Source organism: Bufo gargarizans, chromosome 3 (assembly GCF_014858855.1).
Source record: "Bufo gargarizans isolate SCDJY-AF-19 chromosome 3, ASM1485885v1, whole genome shotgun sequence".
Classification (NCBI taxonomy): domain Eukaryota; kingdom Metazoa; phylum Chordata; class Amphibia; order Anura; family Bufonidae; genus Bufo; species Bufo gargarizans.
Genome location: NC_058082.1, coordinates 111,284,212 through 111,305,738, shown reverse-complemented (window position 1 = coordinate 111,305,738; position 21,527 = coordinate 111,284,212). Strand labels below are relative to the sequence as shown.

At 44.4% G+C, this 21,527-nt stretch overlaps 1 protein-coding gene across 3 annotated transcripts in view; it reads left to right on the top strand.

The window, feature by feature from the left end:
* The first annotated feature begins 388 nt into the window (after positions 1-388).
* Positions 389-21,527, top strand: part of DTX3 (deltex E3 ubiquitin ligase 3) — an 85,418-nt gene continuing 64,279 nt past the window's right edge. Inside the window, exon 1 of one of the 3 annotated variants that reach the window (XM_044285100.1) lies at positions 389-410. The gene's annotated coding sequence lies outside the window, so the exon portion shown is untranslated. The other 2 variants (XM_044285098.1, XM_044285101.1) reach the window with 2 other exon arrangements.

Below are 21,527 nucleotides of genomic sequence, written 5' to 3'. Positions count from 1 at the left end.
TGGTATATTACAGGTATGTGCCAGGACACTGGTAGGAGATGATGGAGCACTGGTAGGAGATGATGGAGCACTGGTATATTACAGGTGTGTGCCAGGACACTGGCAGGAGATGATGGAGCACTGGTATATTACAGGTGTATGCCAGGACACTGGCAGGAGATGATGGAGCACTGGTAGGAGATGATGGAGAACTGGTATATGCCCGGACCCTGTGGGGATAGGGCTCTAGTAGGTGGGCATGTGCCAGGCGACTCCCGTGGAGCTAGGACCCTGTGGCAGGAGGTAAAGCCCCCCACTCCATCAGTGCAGGGACTTCTTTTTTCCCAGCTCCTCGCTGTTGCTATGGCTATGACCATTCCTGCAACGCAACACCCATGTGACCTGCTGTGCGATGGCTGCTGTGACGGGAGGTATGTCAGCTCACCGCCATGTAACTGGGAGGATAGGGCGCAGCTGGCAGAGGGCATCCTGCAGGCCGCGGGCATGACGGGCGCCGGGTATGGGAGAGGCGTGTGTTAGCCGGGCGCAGGGCACAGCTGAGGGAGCGGAGGCGGCGGCGGCGGTCGTGTCTGGCCCGGACTCCTCCTGGCATCGGGTGCGTACATTGTATTCCAGCTTCTTCCTGTGCGGTAGTGAGCCCCGGTACACGGCGGAGGGCGGCTGCCACAGACCGGGGCCGGGGCGGCTGTGCATCAGGGAATCACACTCTGGTATGGGAGCCGGGGCCCAGCGCATTGTTCCTACAGCATATACATACATGTACATCAGGTACAGTGCAGCCTGCAGCGTCATGCATGTTCATGCAGATTCCTACATCACTCTGACATGCATGTACTCATATACCGCATATGTTATACATCATGTTTACGTGCTCATGTAGTGCACACCTGTACATCCATACAGCACACATGATACGTGGTCATGCATGCAAACATCATGCATATTAGTTTGTGTTCATGGAGTGTATACCTGGACATCCATGCAGTGTATGCACCCATCATGCATATTAATACATCACTCACAATGCATGCGTGTATGATCACATTAACATACACAGATGTATTCATGTGTGACATATATTCATCCATCACATTTACGTGTCCATGCAGTGTATGCCTGTACATCCGTACAGCATGTGATATCATACATTTTCCTGACACGTATATCATATACATGTATGTACATCATATGTACGTATACGACAGGTACAGTCCAGCATCCAGTGCATTCCTGCACATCCATACAGCACATGATATCATACTGGCGTGCAAACATTATGCATATTCATACATCACATTTACATGTTCATGCAGTGTATACAGCATATGATGGCATACATGTTCATGTGTGCACACATTATGCAGATTCATCACACTGATATGGTCATACAATACATGCATGTATAATCACATTACCATACACATTTTCATGTTCATGCAGTGTATACCTGTACATCCATACAGCACATATGATACCTGATCATACATGCAAACATCATACATATTCATATGCCACTGACATGTTCATACAATACTTGCATGTATGATCAGATTAACATGTCCAGATGTATTCATGTGCCACACGTGTTCATACATCACATATAACATGCAGATGATGCGTGTGAATGCATACAGGTATGTGTATATATATGTTCATGCACATACATGTATTTTCATACAGCACATACTGGGCTCAGTTACTGTTACCAGGAGCTCACTATGTGTCATGGACACGCTTACAGTCCTGGAATCACTATACATGTACACGTGCTCTTCAGTGCCAGGCTAGATGCCTCCCGCAGGGAATTATTGATTATTGAGTGCCATGTGTTTGGACGGCGAGGCGTCTTTCTTTGTCTCGTTGCCTCCATCCTTCGTCGTCCATACGACATGGTCCATTGTTCACCTCAGCAGTGACTCATGGGTTAATGCAGTCTAGTACTTATCATGGACGGTAATGACGTTCTCGGCCTGCATGGACCGGGGAGGACTTTCCCTTTATTTCGGCTGAGGAATGAAAATTAACTGTATGAGGAAATGAAAGGGTTAATGTAAAACTACGGTGGGACAGACGTGTTGCGTGTGCTGCAGCATTGTGTGTGATCCGGAGGCTGGTGAGGGCACTATACGTGTTGTGATGTGCGCCCCCTTCTCCAGGGCTCGGTCTCATTCTTCTCATCATACCTGTTAACCCTTTATACGATATGCGCATGAAACACAATCTGTGTGATGATGAGGATCAGATTATTGAATGTTTAATGCACGGTGAGGGCGGAGGACCTCGGGGGGCTTTCTCTTCTGTCCGCTCCTTCCTCTGCTTCTGGCTTGTGACATTATAGATTATTCTGCAGTTAAGGGGTATTCCGGTTATATGAAGCTATCCTCTGCACTTCCAGAGAGATGAATGGAGCGGCTGCACCAATGCTCCGCCTGCTGCTCCGCTTATTTCAGGGTGCTATGAGGGGTATATATGTACCTTGTTCTTGTGATCGGCAGGGGTCCCAGTGGTAGAACCCCCATTTCATGCTCCGATGCTGTCCTTTGCCCTGTGCGTTGGAGATCTGGTGACGTACCGGGGCTCTCCTTGGGGCTGTCAGGAAGCTCGGTGATGTCACCGGCACTGGCACTGATGGGCGGGATGTATTGCTGCCCTAGGCAGTAAAACGGCTAGGGCAGCACTAAAGCCCGCCCATCAGAGCCGGTGACGTCACCGAACACACTGCCGGTCCACAAAAAACGGATCCACAAAAAATACGGATTGCGTCTGTGTGCATTCTGTATTTTGTGGAACGGAACAGCTGGCCCCTGATAGAACAGTACTATCCTTGTCCGTTATGCAGACATTAATAGGACATGTTCTATCTTTGAACGGAAATACGGAAACGGAAGGCATACGGAGTACCTTCTGTTTTTTTTTGTGTATCCATTGAATTGAATGGTTACGTATATGAAACGCAAAAAAAAAAAAACGGAACATAAACAAACAAAAAAACGTTCGTGTACAAGAGGCCTAAGTCAGACGTTATTAAGAAGCCCACTGGGGTTATGTGCTCCTAAGTTTTGTGGTGCTTGTAACTTATTAACTTTTATTACATTTATTGGGTGGTAATGGAGAAGGAGGCCGATCAGCCCGTGTTTTTGTGCTTATATTTGTGATGCTCGCCGTGCAGTGTAACTAGTGTGTTACTTTTATTGTATGTGTCCGTACGATTACTGCAGCACCAAATATGTAAAGTTTTATGTGTTATTTTTTACTGCTTTTGGAGCTGACTGCCTACAGAGGTAAAACAAAAAAATACTTTATTAGTACATCATTCTAAAAATGTGGGTGCCCACCCTATGCTTGTTGGTAAGGCTACTTTTCTGGCACTGAGTTCCGTCCTAGGGGCTCTATACCCGAAAAGAACTGATCAGCTTTTTCCCCATGCATGGCAATACATGGCCTATTATGCCTAACCTAAAACAAACCATAATACATGCATACTTTTAATAAAAGACACCGACTAAAGAGTGGAGGTAAAACGGCCAAGGCCTGGTTTATTACAATTAACCAATACAACTTTAAAGGGGTTGCAGTGTCACACACATCACCAACACCCATGTCCTACCTGATGAACTTACTTCTAATGCCCCCTTTTGCTCCAATAAATTCTCTGCCGGAAGTGAAGGTTTTCTGTCACTCAGTGACGTTCCGGGTGCCTTGCAGAGGAGGACAGCTTCCTCTTCTGCTGCTCAGGGAGCCCGGTGACGTCACTGCCAGCCTAGCTAATTATGCAAAAGTGTTGGAGGGGCGGTAACTAGCCTGGCTGAGTTTCCGCTAAGCTCCGCCCCTCCAGTCCGGTGACGTCACCGGGTGCCGACAAGGGACCAAGTTTTAAGTGCCCCTCTGAGGTGTTTGAATTCCTTCGCCTTGGCCTCTGTGCTGGTGGGGATTTTCTCTGCCCGGTGGTGTAGAGTCTGGATGACTCCCAGTTTGTGGTCTAGAGGATGGTGGGAATCAAATAACAGGTACCGGTCTGTGTGTGTTGGTTTTCGATAGACATCTATTCCCAGCTTCCTTCCCTCTTCCACTGTTATAAGACAGTCCAGAAACGCCAGGCTAAAAACAGGCTAAACAGGCTAGGGCAGCGCTAAAGACCGCCCACTAGTGCCTGTGATGTCACCAGGCTCACTGCTAGGTCGAAGCCTCCACCTAGATTACCCATGGAGAGCCCAGTACGTCACCGGATCTCCAGAAAATTCCCTTGGCCTGCACGAATCAGCGCCGGGCAAGGGGGAGTATTGGGCCGTAAAAAAAGCTCAGATACTCCACTCATTCATGGTGAATGAGTGCAGATCGGGTTGTGTCAGGCAATCCCTTTAACTTTAACTATTTATTAACATTACTTAGGGCCCTTTCACACTTGCGTTGTCCGGATCCGGCATAGAGTTCCGTCGTCGGGGCTCTATGCCGGAAGAATCCTGATCAGTTTTATCCTAATGCATTCTGAATGGAGAGAAATCCATTCAGGATGCATCAGGATGTCTTCAGTTCCGGAACGGAACGTTTTTTGGCCGGAGAAAATACCGCAGCATGCTGCGCTTTTTGCTCCGGCCAAAAATCCTGAAGACTTGCCGCAAGGCCGCATACGGAATTAATGCCCATTGAAAGGCATTGATCCGGATCCGGCCTTAAGCTAAACGTCGTTTCGGCGCATTGCCGGATCCGACGTTTAGCTTTTTTAGAGTGGTTACCATGGCTGCCGGGACGCTAAAGTCCTGGCAGCCATGGTAAAGTGTAGTGGGGAGCGGGGGAGCAGCATACTTACCGTCCGTGCGGCTCCCCGGGCGCTCCAGAGTGTCGTCAGGGCGCCCCAAGCGCATGGATCACGTGATCACATGGAACACATCATCCATGCGCACGGGGCGCTCTGACATCATTCTCGAGCGCCCCGGGAGCCACACGGACTGTAAGTATACCGCTCCCCCGCTCCCCGCTCCTACTATGGCAACCAGGACATTAATAGCGTCCTCGGTGCCATAGTAACACTGAACGCATTTTGAAGACGGCATTGCCGGATACGGCGTTTAGCCAATGCATGTAGTGCGTAATGTTACCGCAAAAAAGTGACCATGAAGAAGCATGCTTATTGTTTCATTTTATATAAAAACACTTAAGACTTATCTAAAACATTACATCCATAATAGGTGAACCACAGGAATATAAAATATATTGTAAATATATGTAAAAAAATAAATAAAAAAAAACATTTTTTTAAATAAAAAACGTATTAAATGTGAAGTATAAAATGTTGCTGGATTGATTACCTATACAGTTGGGAGAGGTGGAAGAGTATTGTCAATATATTTTGGAAAAAGTATATGTTACATTGTGAAAACCAGCAACTTCATGCAACTTTGCATCAAAATTCAATATTTTGTAAAGAATGTATTAGGGATCGACCGATATTGATTTTTTAGGGCCGATACCGATAATTTGTGAACTTTCAGGCCGATAGCCGATAATTTATACCGATATTCTGGGAATTTTCATTTTTGAAAAAAAATAAGAATTCCCACAAATCTGCTTAAAATTAATGTTTATTGTTAATGTGTATATATTTTTTTTTTAAATCTTTCTTTTTCATTTATACTTTTTTTTTTTTTTTTACTAACTTTTAGCCCCCTTAGGGACTAGAACCCTTGTCCTATTCACCCTAATAGAGATCTATCAGGGTGAATAGGAGCTCACACTGTCCCTGCTGCTCTGTGCTTTGTGCACACAGCAGCATGGAGCTTACCATGGCAGCCAGGGCTTCAATAGCGTCCTGGCTGCCATGGTAACCGATCGGAGCCCCAGCATTACACTGCTAGGGCTCCGATCGGAGGAGCAGGGGAGAGGGGATCCTGTGGGGGGGGGCGCACTGCGCCGCCAATGTTTTTAATACTGGGGTGGGGGGGGGGCGCACTGTGCCACCAATGCTTAATACTGGGGGGAGGGGGGGCGCACTGCGCCACCAATGTCTAATACTGGGGTTGGGGGGGCGCACTGCGCCACCAATGAAGCTTAATCTCTCATTTATTCATATACAGGAGGCGGGAGCTGGCTGCAGAATCACATAGCCGGCTCCCGACCTTTATGAGCTGTAGCTGCGATCCGCGGCACCTGAGGGGTTAACTACCGCAGATCTGCAGCCAGCTCCCGCCTCCTGTATATGAATAAATGAGAGATTAAGCTTCATTGGTGGAGCAGTGGCCATAGCTCCTCCCCTCCTCTTGTCCCCTGTCCTTTCATTGGCGGCAGCAGCAGCACAGGGGGAGGAGACACTGCTTCCTTCTCCCCTGGGCTGCTGAGGGAACACGGAGAGCGCTGACAGCAGCGCGATCTGTGTTCCCCATACGCTATCAGAATATCGGCAAAATAAATGCCGATACCGATAGCGTTCAAAATCCTCAATATCGGCAGATAATATCGGTTAATCCGATAATCTGTCGATCCCTAGAATGTATACAATTGGTCTTTGGTTAGGTTTCAGTCTTCAAAGTATCTTGTTTTCAGTTTCACACTGAAGCGTCAGGTTGCTGCTGACAGCTTGATGTATAGGCCTTATCTCTGAACTCCTGACAGCTCATAATCACTAATTTTTTATAAAGACCAATTGAAAAATTGTTTTTTAGTCCAAAATTAGTAAACTGTGATTATAAAAAATGCCCCCGAAGGTGTTTATATTAGGGATCGACCGATTATCGGTTTTAGCGATATTATCGGCCGATATTGAGGATTTTAACTGTTATCGGTATCGGCATTTATTTTGCCGATATTCCTATAACAAATCGGGAACACAGATCGCGCTGCTGACAGCGCTCTCCGTGTTCCCTCTGCAGCACAGGGGAGGAGAAAGCAGTGTCTCCCTCCCCCCTGTGCTGCTGCAGCCAATGGGAGGACAGGGAACAAGAGGAGGGGACGAGCTATGGCCACTGTGCCACCAATGAAGATAAGTCTCTCATTCATTAATATACAGGAGGCGGGAGCTGGCTGCAGAATCACATAGCCGGCTCCTGACCTCTATGAGCAGTAGCTGCGATCCGCGGTAGTTAACCCCTCAGGTGCCGCGGGTCGCAGCTACCGCTCATAGAGGTCGGGAGCCGGCTATGTGATTCTGCAGCTCCCGCCTCCTGTATATGAATGAATGAGATTTATTTTCATTGGTAGCGCAGTGCGCCCGCAGCCCCCCACCCCAGTATTAACAACATTGGTGGCGCAGTGCACCCGCGGCCCCCCACCCCCACCCCCACCCCAGTATTAACAACATTGGTGGCGCCATGCGCCTGCGGCCCCCCACCCCGCCCCAGTATTAACAACATTGGTGGCGCTGTGCGCCCGCGGCCCCCCACCCCAGTATTAACAACATTGGTGGCGCAGTGCGCCCGCGGCCCCCCCCCCAGTATTAACTAACATTGGTGGCGCAGTGCGCCCCCCCCTATTAATCATTGGTGGCAGTGGCCACAGGATCCCCTCCTCCTCCGATCGGAGTCCTAGCAGTGTAATGCTGGGGCTCCGATCGGTTACCATGGCAGCCAGGACGCTACGGCAGCCAGGACGCTACTGAAGCCCTGGCTGCCATAGTAAGCTCCATGCTGCTGTGTGCACAAAGCACAGAGCAGCAGGGACAGTGTGAGCTCCTATTCACCCTGATAGAGCTCTATCAGGGTGAATAGGACAAGGGTTCTAGTCCCTAAGGGGGCTAAAAGTTAGTAAAAAAACAAACAAAAAAAAAGCACTAAAATATATGGTATAAATGAAAAAGAAAGATTTACAAAAAAATATAAAAAATACACATTAACAATAAACATTCATTTTCAGCAGGAATTTATTTTATTTTTTTCAAAAATGAAAATTCACATAATATCGGTATAAATTATCGGCTATCAGCCTAAAAGTTCACAAATTATCGGTATCGGACCTAAAAAATCAATATCGGTCGATCCCTAGTTTATATCCTTTAATATGATTTGCAGAGTTCATATATGCTGCTGATGTCTATGTTAACATACAGTCATGGCCAAAAGTTTTGAAAATGACACAAATATTAGTTTTCACAAAGTTTGCTGCTAAACTGCTTTTAGATCTTTGTTTCAGTTGTTTCTGTGATGTAGTGAAATATAATTACACGCACTTCATACGTTTCAAAGGCTTTTATCGACAATTACATGACATTTATGCAAAGAGTCAGTATTTGCAGTGTTGGCCCTTCTTTTTCAGGACCTCTGCAATTCGACTGGGCATGCTCTTAATCAACTTCTGGGCCAATTCCTGACTGATAGCAACCCATTCTTTCATAATCACTTCTTGGAGTTTGTCAGAATTAGTGGGTTTTTGTTTGTCCACCCGCCTCTTGAGGATTGACCACAAGTTCTCAATGGGATTAAGATCTGGGGAGTTTCCAGGCCATGGACCCAAAATGTCAACGTTTTGGTCCCCGAACCACTTAGTTATCACTTTTGCCTTATGGCACGGTGCTCCATCGTGCTGGAAAATGCATTGTTCTTCACCAAACTGTTGTTGGATTGTTGGAAGAAGTTGCTTTTGGAGGGTGTTTTGGTACCATTCTTTATTCATGGCTGTGTTTTGGGGAAAAATTGTGAGTGAGCCCACTCCCTTGGATGAGAAGCAACCCCACACATGAATGGTCTCAGGATGCTTTACTGTTGGCATGACACATGACTGATGGTAGCGCTCACCTTTTCTTCTCCGGACAAGCCTTTTTCCTGATGCCCCAAACAATCGGAAAGAGGCTTCATCGGAGAATATGACTTTGCTCCAGTCCTCAGCAGTCCATTCACCATATTTTCTGCAGAAGATCAATCTGTCCTTGATGTTTTTTTGGAGAGAAGTGGCTTCATTGCTTACCTTCTTGACACCAGGACATCTTCCAAAAGTCTTCGCCTCACTGTGCGTGCAGATGCGCTCACACCTGCCTGCTGCCATTCCTGAGCAAGCTCTGCACTGGTGGCACTCCGATCCCGCAGCTGAATCCTCTTTAGGAGACGATCCTGGCGCTTGCTGGACTTTCCTGGACGCCCTGAAGCCTTCTTAACAAGAATTGAACCTCTTTCCTTGAAGTTCTTGATGATCCTATAAATTGTTGATTGAGGTGCAATCTTAGTAGCCACAATATCCTTGCCTGTGAAGCCATTTTTATGCAACGCAATGATGGCTGCACGCGTTTCTTTGCAGGTCACCATGGTTAACAATGGAAGAACAATGATTTCAAGCATCACCCTCCTTTTAACAGGTCAAGTCTGCCATTTTAACCCAATCAGCCAGACATAATGATCTCCAGCCTTGTGCTCGTCAACATTCTCACATGAGTTAACAAGACGATTACTGAAATGATCTCAGCAGGTCCTTTAATGACAGCATTGAAATGCAGTGGAAAGTTTTTTTTGGGATTAAGTTAATTTTCATGGCAAAGAAGGACTATGCAATTCATCTGATCACTCTTCATAACATTCTGGAGTATATACAAATTGCTTTTATAAAAACTTAAGCAGCAACTTTTCCAATTTCCAATATTTATGTAATTCTCAAAACTTTTGGCCACGACTGTACACTGTTACCTGGTGAAGACTCTGTCACCTGAGACTAAAAGTGAGGTAGAACTTATGGAAAACAGCTAATGCAAGGATGAACGTAGCCCAAACATCATGTGCTTCACAAGTAGAGCTGTGACTTCAGTGTTATCAGGATTTGTGGCTTCCACAATTCCATAGAAAATAGATACTGTATGAGAGGCCCTATATAATTCAGGTATATGCATATACATCTAAGTCTCTGTTCATATCAGGTTTTAGAACCTACAGTGGAAGTGTACACATTTATGGGTTGACTGCTATCTTGGTTCTTTCTTTCCTTCTGATATGGTTCCCTTAAAGCACCCTAGTAAAAAAGACATTTGTCCATCCAGTTTCAACCTGCCATCCTGCAAGTTGATCCAGAGGAAGGCAAAAAAAAAAACAACCTGTGAAGTAGAAGCCAATTTTCCCCACTTTAGGGGAAAAAAATCCTTTCTGACTCGAATCAGGCAATCAGAATAACTCCCTGGATCAACAACCCATCTCTAGTAGCTATAGCTTGTAATACTATTACACTCCAGAAATACAACCAGGCCCCGATTGAACTCTTTTAGTGAACTCACCATCACCACCTCCTCAGGCAGAGAATCCCCTTCTATGTTTGTATAGAAACCTTCTTTCCTCCAGACGCAGAGGGTGTCCTGGGGATAAATAGATGATGGGAGAGATCTCTGTACTGACCCCTGATATATTTATACATAGTTATTAAATCGCCCCTTAGTTATCTTTTTTCTAAAGTGAATAACCCTAATTTTGATAATCTTTCAGGCTACTGTAGTCCACCCATTCCAGTTCTTACTTTAGTTGCCCTCCTCTGAACCCTCTCCAGCTCTGCTATGTCTGCCTTGTTCACAAGAGCCCAGAACTGTACACAGTACTCCATGTGTGGTCTGACTAGTTAGTTGTAAAGTGGCAGGACTATGTTCTTATCACGGGCATCTATGCCCCTTTTGATGCAACCCATTATCTTATTGGCCTTGGCAGCAGCTACCTGACACTGGTTTCTACAGCTTAGTTTGCTGTTCACCAAAATTCCTAGGTCCTTTTCCATGTCAGTGTTACCCAGTGTTTTACCATTTAGTATGTACGGGTGACTTGCATTATTCCTTTCTATGTACATAACCTTACATTTTTCAGTGTTAAACCTCATCTGCCACTTCTCTGCCCAAGCCTCCAGTCTATCCAGATCCCTCTGTAGCAGTATATTGTACTCTTCCGTGTTAATTACTTTACACAGTTTAGTGTCATCTGCAAAAATGTATATTTTACTGTGCAAGCCTTCTACAAGATCATTAATAAATATATTGAAGAGAATAGGGTCCAATACCCTAAATTTCCCATTATGCCTTTGACTTGCAGAGATAGAGAGGTAGGAGTCTCATCACATCTCATCTGTGCTCACCAACATGTAAACTACCTTCCTTGAGAATGGTCCCAAAGCAACCACTTAAATCTGCATAAACTATGCTCCTTGTGTGGTCTGGTTCACAGGATTGTCCCTCCAAAATTGGAATTGTTGACCAGTAGACTATCAAAGAGCAATATGTGTAATGCAGCTTTTCCCTGTCTCCCCTGCGTCCTGCTTATATGTTTCTCTCTGTCAGCACTTACAAGAAAGAGGCAGGGGAAAGCAGTGTGAAGCTGCCTATCATAAGATACACTGGAGATTCTGCACACAGCAGATAGTATAGACAAGCAAGGCATTGTGAGTCAGGGGAGTTTTGTAACTTTATATCACTGTACTCCTGGTATCTTAGATAAGGCAGAAATTGCATACTGTACTTGGTACAGCTGGAAAAAGAGACAAGTCTATCAAATCCATTCCTATAAATTTACAGTGCTGATCCAGAGGAAAGCAAAAAACCTTAATAGGCGTTTACAAATTGCCCTATATTAAGTCAGTTTTCACACATTCAGTGTTTGATCAGTGATTTTCATCAGTGATTGTGAGCCAAAACCAGGTGCAGGTCAAACACACAGAACAGGTCCAATTTTTTTAACCTTATTTCTATATCGGATGTGCTTCTGGCTTTGGCTCAGAATCATTGATGGAAATCCCTAATCAAACATTGAGCAAACATGGACTATGTGAAAGTGGCCTTTATGGTGCATTCACACAACCTTATGTATTTTGCAGTACACAAATTTTTATTTTATTTTTTTGATCCGTTGACTTCAGTTTGCCCAAGGTCTGCATTTGTGGCCAAGAATAGGACATGTTCTATATTTTGTGGAATGGAAATACGGATGCGGAAAGCACACGGATGGCTTTCCTCTTAGAATATTGCCGGTTAGCATTATGGGGGAGACTTATCAAGCTGGTGTAAAGTAGAACTGGCTTAGTTGCCCATAGCAACCAGATTCCACCTTTCATTTTCCAAAGGAGCTGTGAAAAATGAAAGTTGGAATCTGATTGGTTGCTATGGGCAACTAAGCCAGTTCTACTTTACACCAGTTTGAGAAATGACCTTATATGTGTCCAGAATACAAACTGCTGGAGTGCTTCTTAAAAAATTCCCTCTATCTATTTTTGGATTCTTTCAATGCCAGTGAGAACCTTACCATTAATAACAGTAAATTGTCTCTTTGCTATTTTTGCAGTTTCTAATTATTTTAGGTAACTAGAACTAGAATGACACCCTGGTACATTGTAGGCAGCTGAAAACAGCATCCTGTAAGGCTGAAGATTACACACATTCATTAAAACTCAGTTTTGAACAATTCCTGACATTTACAACTTTCCTCTCTTAGCTCAGTTAGGCTTATTATCATATTTCATGAATGTGAAATGTCGGAAAAATACAACAATGATGAGACAATGATTTATTACAGCCTTTCGTTCCTCACATTTCCAGTGGCTCAGAAGTTTACATAGATATAGAAAGTCAAACTGCAGCGCTCACCTGCGTATAGTCGGAGGCATGGATACAGCCAGGACAAAGCCAACGTAAACTGCATAAAAAGTAGTAAGGTCCAGCTTCCGATAAAACAATATCCTTTATTTGATGCGGTAAAATCCATACAAGACAGGTGCAGAATCGATGCGTTTCGGATCTTACATTAAGGATCCTTACTCGTGATAAGGATCGTTAATGTAAGATCCGAAACGCATCGATTCTGCACCTGTCTTGTCGTGTGTGGATTTTAACCGCATCAAATAAAGGATATCATTTTATCAAGAGCGGGACCTTTCTACTTTTTTCAGAAGTTTACATGCACCAGGTTGACTATGCCTCTAAATAGCTTGGAAATTCAAGAAAATGATGTCATAGCTTGAACCCCGTGGTGCCCACTGCCACCCGGTTTCTGCTGTTTAAACAGCAGAGGCCCGGGGCTGATTGCATAGATTTAACCCCTTAGATGCCGTGGTAAAATCTGACCATTTGAGCATCGCAGATTCAGGAGCCGTGTGCTCCCACGCCTGTAACAGCGTTTCCCGGTTGAGATCGAGGAAGTTTTTATGTTACAGTAATAGCTCGGAGCCTCAAGCAGGCTCCGAGCTATTACTGGAATATACCAATAAAGGCCAGATGGCAGCACTATATTGGTATGTAGTGGTATAAAGCCTTCACAGAAAACAATGGCCAATCTAATCATTGCCATTTATAGTCACCCAGGGTGACTGAAATTTTAAAAAATAAAATAAAATAAAAAAAGGTTTTTAAAATGTAAAAAAAAAAAAAAGAAGAAATATAAATGTTTAAGGGTATTTTCAAACTAGCGTTTTTCTTTTCCGGCGCTGAGTTCCGTCCTAGGGGCTCAAATCCGGAAAAGAACTTATCAGTTTTATCCTAATGCATTCTGAATGGAGAGTCAGTCCTTCAGGATGCATCAGGATGTCTTCTGTTCAGTCTTTTTGACTGATCAGGCTTTTCAGAAAACCGTAGCATGTTGTATTTTTACCTCCGGCCCAAAATCCTGAACACTTTGACTTAACGCCGGATCAGGCCTTTTTCCTATTGACTTGCATTAACGCCGGATCCGCCGCCGTGTGTTCAGTCAAACTGGATCCGGCTTTTGCATGTTAAACCCATAAATGGCGGATCTGTTTTTTCCAATGCATTTTTTCATTGTGATCAAAATCCTGACCAGGATTCAAATGTAATCCGTTTTCACACGTTTTTCCGGATCCGGCGGGCAGTTCCGGTGTCGGAATTGAACGCCGGATTTAAACATCGCTAGTGTGAAAGTAGCCTTAATCACCCTCTTTTGCCCAAAATCAAGTACAGATCGCCCCCCAAAAAAAAATGAGCCCTCATACAGCTCCGTACACAGAACTACAAAAAAAGTTATAGGGGTCAGAATAAGGTGATGAAAAGAAAGAAAACAGTGTGGCAGATTTGCATTTTTTTCCAATTCCACCCCATTTGGAATCTTTTTTACAGTTCCCCACTACATCATATGCAATATAAAATGGTGCCGTTAGAAAGTACAACTTGTCCTGCAAAAAATAAGCCCTCATAAGGCTACGTGAACGCAAAACTAAAAATGTTATGGCTCTGGGAAGGCGGGGAGTGAAAAACAAAAACTGAAAATTGCAAGGTTCTCTATGGGTTAAGCTTCTGATATGCTGATTGATATTATTTGAGTGAATTGGAGGTATATCTGCGGAAGTATTGTAAGACCCACCTTTAAAGGGGTTTTTCGGTAATATTACCATTTTACCATGTGCCAGCAGCCTGCCCCACTATGCTAAGGATTCATACTTACCTGCTCCCCACCGCTCAGGTCCTCCACACTGCCTCCGATGTCTCCGTCTTCCGGTTCCCACACTGTTTTCTTCCACTGCAGCATGGACAGGGTCACATGCTCTTCTGCAGCCACTAATCACTGGCTGCAGCAGAGCATGTGACCATGGCCAGGCAGCGCCAGAAGAAAACAGTGGGGGACAGGAAGACGGAGACCCCAGAGGCAGGAGAAAGGGAGCATCGGGGAGCAGGTAAAGCCTCATGCACACGACTGTAGTTTGTGTCTGCATCCGATCAGCATATTTTGCGGATCACACATGGGCCATTCATTTTAAAGGGTCAATAAAAAGTGCACACGTATGTCATCCATGTGCTGTCTGCATTCGTATTCCTATTCTTGGAATAGGCAGTTCTATTAGGAAAATGCAGCATGCACATGGCCAGTATCCATATTTTGCGTATCTGTGGTTTTCAGAGCACAAAATACATCCAAGTTGTGTGCACCTAGCCTAAGTATGAATTAGCTTAGTGGGTAGACTGCTGGCACTTAGTAAAATGGCATTAGTAACGGAGAAACCTTTTAAAGGGGTTATCCAGTACCTACAAGAGCCCACCCATGTGCTGGGCCCCTGCGTGGGAATATACTTTCCCCTTTCTCCCTGTGGCGCTCATAGTCCCCGCACCACCGCTGCTGCTTCTCCCTGTACAGTCTAGCATCACCAGCGGTGCTAGGGAGGCTCATCCCTGTCCCCGTCTACCATTTTCATCCGTGTACAGGGAGAAGCTGCAGCGGTGGTGCGGGGTCAGGAGCGCCGCAGGGAGCAGGGTAAGTATATTCCCAAAGAGGGGAGATACTGGAGGATAACCCCTTTAAGGACTACTTGCCTCTTTGCTTGGAACATCAAATAATAGTTGTGGATCTCATACGCTGACCAGTTATAGTATGGATGACACAATATAAGATAGGCTGTCAGTTTTGGCAGACTATCCAATGGCCTCAACAATTTTTAAATAATAAACTGAGTGTACCTTTGTGAGAGCTGATAATACGTAACCTTTATTAATCTCATTAAAATAAGTGAGACAGTGTTATAAAAAATTATTTTAGACGCTTTTCTTTGCGTATAGCATTTTTAAATGGAGATGAGGATTTTGGTGGTCCTTCGCCCTATTGAGAACCTGACGGTTTGCGGTGGGGGTAGCTTTATAGGTAAGTATTGTGTAACATGCTCACTACTAGCTTATTCAGCTCAGCCTCATTAATTCTGACCCTCAACCTCTAGTCTAGAGTGGGGAAATGGGCTAACTGGCTGTAGTCGGAGCACTCGCCCTGAAAAGAGCGACCCCCAGCCGCAGGAACCTCGGGCCTGACCTACTCGTCCCTCTCCTAACAGCTGCCTACAGACACCATCCGACGCGTTTCGCCATAGTGCAATGGCTCATCAGGGAGCGATCTATGCAGTGGCAGAGTTTCTTTACAATAAACAGCAGAGACAGCTTGCTAATGGACTCTGTCTCTTTTTATGCTCATGGCTCCGCCCACTTGTATCGATGCTCACCAATCCCTAGGGAGTGGAGGAGGGTCAGTGGGCAGCGCTGGCCCGCCCCACCCTGCCTTCTGGGTGTGACGCACGCTAGGGGGCGGGATTGTTGCTATGGGGACATAGAAGCGCATCCCTGGCTGGTAGCGATTCTTGTTTATATGCAGTTCCATCTTACTTGATACTTCATGTGTGACACTCTTTGCAATCAACTGTATATCTAATTGGTGTGCACAGTGACTGCTCTACCTTCTGATTTCCTAGATCTTTGCATAATAGGGAGATAGTTATAGATTAATTTACGCTAATATTTTTTGCTTATATATTCATTTGGACAGGTTTTATTAACCCCTGACTGGTCGGACCTATTTCTCTTTAGGGGGTTAAGGCTCAATAATTACCCTCGATGTTCATCAGTCTGTATAGTTACGCTTACATAGTATGTCTGTTACGGATTCCGTAGATATGCCGCCCCTCTCATAGTTCATTACGATCACTTCCAGAGGGTACTACATGGCAGATAATGTCCCTAGATGGATTTCCTTCGAGGGGTAAACTTTGTGGCATTGGTCCGTGCAGGTAAATTCATGTTATAGAGATGCACTTACATAGTATGTCCTAAATTTACCGCCCCTCTCATGGGTCATTATAGTGACTTCCAGGCTACACTGCCTGACAGATGGTGTCCCTGGATGGACTTGCTTCTGAGGGGCAAACTTTAGGGCATTATTCGGTTCACGGAAACTCATCATGTAGGAACACTCTGAGATCAGAGGTCTGATTTTTAATCCTCAGGGATATCAGGGAGTCCATCTACATCTATAATTTTATGAATAGCTTGAATGAAAGATATTCATTCATGCCGTTTGGCGTAACCGTTTTTAGTTTAAAGATCCATTTCGCTTCTGCCTTCAGGATCTGTTATCCCAGTCCCCCCCTCTTCTCGGTTGGGGAATATGTTGAATGCCCACAAATTTGAGGCATGATGCATCACCCCTATGTACTTGATTTATATGTCTTGCCACTGAAGTGTCCTTTTCATTTGCAATGTCATTATGATGATCTCTCATGTGGTGTCTAAATTCCCTCTTTCTCTTCCCCACGTATTCTAGAGGGCAGCTACACTGGGCCAGGTAAACTACTCCCACTGTCACGCAGTTTATAAAATCACGGATATCATACTCCACTCATGTATGTGAGATTCTGAATTTTTTTGTAGTATTTACCTGGCTGCAGGCTGCACATTTGCTGCATCTAAACATTCCTAGGGGTCTTCTGGATAACCAATTCCTGGTTGGTTGTGGGGGTTGGAAATGGCTGTTTACCAGCCTATCCCTTAGGGTCCATTCACGCGTCCGTTCTTTCTTTCCTGATCTGTTCCGTTTTTTGCGGAACAGATCTGGACCAGATCTGGACCCATTCATTTTTAATGGGTCCTGAAAAAAAATCTGACATTGTGCTGTCCGATTTTTTTCAGGACCCATTGAAAATGAATGGGTCCAGACCTGGTCCAGATCTGTTCCGCAAAAAACGGAACAGATCAGGAAAGAAACAACGGATGTGTGAATGGACCCTTAGGCTTCGCCCTTTTCTATAGGTAATTAATGGGTAAGTCCCTATTACCTCTTCCAAGTCAGGATCCGCACAGAGAATCTCCCATAGAGGCAAATGGCACCCTTAACCCTGCTATAACTTAACCTAAAAATAAAAACAAAACAACTTTTTTGGAATAAAATGGCCACAATGCTTTATTAAGGGTAACACCATAATAAATAATTTAATAAATAATTAAAAACCACCATCATAAATATTTAACAAACCATCAAACCATTAGATAAATACCGGAATCCACTCAGAAACACTGAGTGATACAGCCCCTCTAATAAAGCAAGTGACAGATAAAAAGCATTAAATAGGGAGGGAGGGCGGGCGACGATCCGGTCCTCTTCACACTGACCCAGAACTCCGACGAGCACCTGAATTTAAAGCAGAATTCCTTCCCGCCAAAAACAGGACAACAAATCAAGACCCGGTATTCTCCCACAGCAACAGCGTCAGCCAATCAGCTGTGGAGCTACATTCACCTTGAAAATCCTGTCCATACCAGCTGGAACTGGACCGAACTTCATCTTGAGGTAAATCTGAAATAAAAGAGCGGGAAAAGGGGGAGACACAGAAAAAAAAAGTGTGGGGGGGAACAAAACCATACGTATCCTAACTAACTAAAATAATGGTGCCATTGCCCCCATGTGTCCCCCAAGCTAAACGCTCTGGGGGGCCCATAACAATGTTTTGTAAGTTTTTGTCTTATTTGCACATGTGCATTGTCATATGTGCCAATGATTCGTATCTGATTATTCGATGACGGTTCTGTATCTGCTTTTTTGGGGACCAGCAGCATCTCTCTTTTCGCTTTACAGGCAGCTTTGAACGCAGATCTGAGGATACCGTCAGGATATCCTCTCTCCCTGAACCTGGTTTTTAAGTCATTCTCTTGTTTTTTAAATTTTTTCATGCTAGAACAATTGCGAAGTAACCTTAAATATTGGCCTTTAGGTATGCCCTTGCGCAGGGAGTAAGGATGTGCACTTTCCCAGCGAAGTAGGCTATTCGTCGCAGTTGTTTTGCGAAAGACTGATGTCTTGATATTATTATCTGTGCCCCTCTCAATTAATACGTCCAAAAATGGAAGGGATCTTCTGTCACAGACGGAGGTTAATCTCAGTCCTACGTCATTGATATTCATGATTTTTACAAACTCCGTAAAAGACTGTTCTGTACCCTTCCACAGCAAGAACACGTCATCTATGACTCTATACCATAGAACTACAGGTCCTTCTCAAAAAATTCGCATATTGTGATAAAGTTCATTATTTTCTGTAATGTACTGATAAACATTAGACTTTCATATATTTTAGATTCATTACACACCAACTGTAGTAGTTCAAGCCTTTTATTGTTTTAATATTGATGATTTTGGCATACAGCTCATGAAAACCCAAAATTCCTATCTAAAAAAATTAGCATATCATGAAAAGGTTCTCTAAACGAGCTATTAACCTAATCATCTGAATCAACTAATTAACTCTAAACACCTACAAAAGATTCCTGAGGCTTTTAAAAACTCCCAGCCTGGTTCATTACTCAAAACCGCAATCATGGGTAAGACTGCCGACCTGACTGCTGTCCAGAAGGCCATCATTGACACCCTCAAGCAAGAGGGTAAGACACAGAAAGAAATTTCTGAACGAATAGGCTGTTCCCAGAGTGCTGTATCAAGGCACCTCAGTGGGAAGTCTGTGGGAAGGAAAAAGTGTGGCAGAAAACGCTGCACAACGAGAAGAGGTGACCGGACCCTGAGGAAGATTGTGGAGAAGGACCGATTCCAGACCTTGGGGGACCTGCGGAAGCAGTGGACTGAGTCTGGAGTAGAAACATCCAGAGCCACTGTGTACAGGCGTGTGCAGGAAATGGGCTACAGGTGCCGCATTCCCCAGGTCATACCACTTTTGAACCAGAAACAGCGGCAGAAGTGCCTGAGCTGGGCTACAGAGAAGCAGCACTGGACTGTTGCATGTCATTCGGAAATCAAGGTGCCAGAGTCTGGAGGAAGACTGGGGAGAGGGAAATGCCAAAATGCCTGAAGTCCAGTGTCAAGTACCGGCAGTCAGTGATGGTCTGGAGTGCCATGTCAGCTGCTGGTGTTGGTCCACTGTGTTTTATCAAGGGCAGGGTCAATGCAGCTAGCTATCAGGAGATTTTGGAGCACTTCATGCTTCCATCTGCTGAAAAGCTTTATGGAGATGAAGATTTCATTTTTCAGCACGACCTGGCACCTGCTCACAGTGCCAAAACCACTGGTAAATGGTTTACTGATCACGGTATTACTGTGCTCAATTGGCCTGCCAACTCTCCTGACCTGAACCCTATAGAGAATCTGTGGGATATTGGGAAGAGAAAGTTGAGAGACGCAAGACCCAACACTCTGGATGAGCTTAAGACCGCTATCGAAGCATCCTGGGCCTCCATAACACCTCAGCAGTGCCACAGGCTGATTGCCTCCATGCCACGCCGCATTGAAGCAGTCATTTCTGCAAAAGGATTCCCGACCAAGTATTGAGTGCATAACTGAACATAATTATTTGAAGGTTGACTTTTTTTGTATTAAAAACACTTTTCTTTTATTGGTCGGATGAAATATGCTAATTTTTTTAGATAGGAAATTTGGGTTTTCATGAGCTGTATGCCAAAATCATCAATATTAAAATAATAAAAGGCTTGAACTACTTCAGTTGGTGTGTAATGAATCTAAAATATATGAAAGTCTAATGTTTATCAGTACATTACAGAAAATAATGAACTTTATCACAATATGCTAATTTTTTTAGAAGGACCTGTATACTTTCATGCCATTGATTTAAATGCTCAGACCAGATGTAATTGGCCTCCCACCAGCCCAGCAGTAAATTTGCGTAAGATGGCACACAGGGATTTCCCATTGCGGTACCCCTGAGCTGGTGGTAGTAGTGGTCATTGAAAGTAAAATAGTTCCTAGTTAGACAAAATTGTAGAAGATCCAGTATGAACGCATTATGTGATGCCAGTCTGGTGTCCCTGGTGGATAGGTAGCTCTTCACAGCAACCAGGCCTAGATGATGGTGAATTGAGCTGTAAAGAGCAGCAAAAATTGTTGTCTCGTCTATACATATGCCATTAAGTCTCAAGAGCAAATCTGCTGTGTCTCGTATGTATGACGGAAGAGCTTCTACGAATGGTCTAATTATTTTGTTCACATAGATGCCCACATTTTGTCCCAGATTTCCTACTCCTGACACAATAGGGCGTCCCCTCAATGGTGTGGTCCCCTTATGTATTTTGGGCAGAGAGTAAAAAGTCGGTAGAATCGGGTTTTTAGGCAGAAGGAAATCATATTCTAATTTATCAATCAGTTTTCATTTGAGTCCGTCCTCCAGAATGTTTTTTAACTCCTTCAGGAAGAATGGACCTGGGTCATTCAATAAAATCACATATGACTGTTTGTCATTAAGTATGTCTCTAGGCACATCCTTTTATACGTCACATGGTCCATTAGGACCACATTGCCCCCTTTATCAGAGGGCTTTATGACCACATTTCGATCCTTTTCCAGCTTTTTAGGACAGATATTCCTCCTTGCTCAGATTATTTCGTTCTTGGACTGATCTGTTACAGATCTCTAGAGACCAGTTTGTGGAAGATGGATATATGTGAATCAGGGAGGGGGGGCATATGTGTACTTTTTAATTTGAGTGAAGTAAAACTATGAGAGGGGCGGCATATCTTCGGTATCCGTAACAGACATACTATGTAAGCGTAACTATCCAGACTGATGAACATCGAGGGTTCATTATTGAGCCTTAACCCCCTGAAGAGAAATAGGTCCGACCAGTCAGGGATTAATAAAACCTGGCAAAAAAAATTGGGGGGTATTGAAAGGACTAGATCGTTTGGATATAGGGGGTACAAAAAAACATAACTAAAAAAGAGAAAGAGGCCCTGAAAAATCTTGAACAAAATGAAAAAATAATAATCAAACCGGCTGATAAGGGGGGAGGGGTACTTGTTTTAAATAAGGTTGATTATAATGCGGAAATGCAGAGAATCCTTAGTGATATGACTACATACAAAAAATTAAAGAACGACCC